The following is a 2,185-nucleotide window of genomic DNA, read 5'->3' as shown; positions in this document are numbered from 1 at the left end:
TTTTTTTTTTTTTCTTACCATACCACCCTCTCAGCCTTTGCTCTGCCTTCGTGTCTCTTTTTCTCCTTTTCTCTTTTTTTTTTTCATCACGCTGTATCTAACTTTATATATCCTCCCCGGTCCCGGTCTCTCTCTTTTCTTCCGACCTCTCCCTTCCCTGTTTCCTCCTCTCCCCGCTGAAGCACTGGAGGGCAACGTGACAGACTAATCGCTCTCCTTGTCCGAGCCTGGCGCTGTTTGCCTAGCAGGGCCAGATTAAAGTTCACAGATAGAGAGAGGTTCCTGCTTAGGCCAGGTGTTGACAGTTAAGATAAAGCAGAGTTGCAAGGAAGTGGGGGTGGCTGGGTGGGTGTTGTGAGTGAGAAATGTGTTAGCCTGTGTGTGTTCTCGCACATATACGCACTTACGATGTTTAGGAGGGTGGATACCCCTACCCCCCTTGTCTCTCCCAAGTTCAATGTCAAGAGAGCAACAATGCTCTGGCCCACAAATCCCGCCACCAAACAACCCATGCATAGCAGACATACTTTTCCCATAGCAGACTCTTGGCCCTTGCCTACCATCCCCTGCCCCCTCCTCTTCCTCCTCATGTAGACATATGTCCTTAACTCGTAACTCGTGGTGTCTGATTGAAAGGAGAGTTTTCAAAAAGTTGTCCGTGCAGGGAATAATGCCCACAGTCCCGCTTGAATAGCTTTCTTCGTCAAACTTTGTTTTTCATTTGCAAAACAAGATGTTAGAGAAAATGAAAAGTGGTATTTTTGTTACACTAATTTCTAGCAAATCTTCGGGGGATACACTGATTCTCTGTTGAAGGGCAAGAATTTATTAGTTCATTATGCTAATCGAAAGTAGTTCACAAACACTCATGAAAAGATAAAGATCCCCCCCCCCCCCCCCCCCCCGCCTCTCTCCTCTCTCTCTTTTGCTTTTCCGTTCCTCCCCTACTTCACCTCTCTCTCTGTCCTGACTTGCCTGTGTGTTTAAAGCAGGGGAGGCCTCCCAGGCATAGCTGGGGAAATCCTGTCCAGGAGAGTCGGCTCGTTGAATCGACTCTCTAATCCTCCTAATATGCCACTTCTCCCTGTCCGCTGCTTCTCCCTCTATTCCTCTGCCTTCCTCCTCTTTGTCGCTACTGTCTCCTCCTCGCGTCAACTGTCAGCGGATCATGTCTCTTCATCTCTCCTATCCCTCCGTGTCTCCTGCATTCTGTCCCGCTCCATTTCTTTGTCCATTCCACTTCTTCTAGTTCTTGCCTCTGTTTCAGGCTCATTTTTTCTTGGGTCCGAGCCCGTCTCACGAGTGTCAGTGAGTAGAGGAAGGCTGAAGAGCAGAGATGGAGAGGCAGACTGCAGCTGTGCTGTGGTGCAGTGAAGAGGGGGCCTCGTCCGGGCTCCTTGGAACAATATAAAAGCACTAATCACCCAGGACAGCTGACACCCAGTGCCTCACACATATACACACTGTGCCTCTCACACACACACACACACACACACACACACACATACACACACACACAAAGATCTGAGGATTGTCAGTACAGGGTGGAAGGCGAGGAGCTCTGCCCAGACAAGACTTACAGGTCTGGCCCGGCTAGAAAACAAAGTCTGTGTTTTGTCTATGGGCAGTGACGCTTCGGGGCTGAAAGTGATTTCTCACAAACATGCACATACGCACATATAGTGTGCCTATGCATACACACACTCATAGCTACTGTACAACAGACATGCATGCATGCACACACATGAAAACTTAAAAGGCCTCTGAGCACACAAGAGTATACAGGCAAACTTCCCCTCATGCACGTTTGTACGCAGACACAGAATCAAACACACATGCTGATGCTGGAAACCACATAATGGATTGGGTGCATGCACGCTCACACACACACACACACACACACACACACACACACACACACACACACACACACACATAGACACACACGTGCATACACAAAAGTGTCTTCGGGAATGTGACCTTTTCCCAAAAGCCTCCCTTTCCTGCCCCGGCTCCCCTCCCCCTCTGGCTGTGTGAAGACTGAAGGGGTCAAGGGTCAGGTTTTGGGGGGCTGGAGATTAGGTTTCACATGACTGAGCACCTTTGTTGGGGCAGGCCGGCAGAAAGGAAACGTCCAGGAGGGTAGCTGTGTCTGTCTGAGGAGAGAGCGAGAGAGAGGGGAGAG

Source organism: Seriola lalandi, unplaced genomic scaffold (genome assembly GCF_002814215.2).
Source record: "Seriola lalandi dorsalis isolate HSWRI2012SDOR001 ecotype SW California unplaced genomic scaffold, Sedor1 jcf7180002054678, whole genome shotgun sequence".
In the NCBI taxonomy this organism is placed as follows: domain Eukaryota; kingdom Metazoa; phylum Chordata; class Actinopteri; order Carangiformes; family Carangidae; genus Seriola; species Seriola lalandi.
This window is presented reverse-complemented; position numbering follows the sequence as displayed.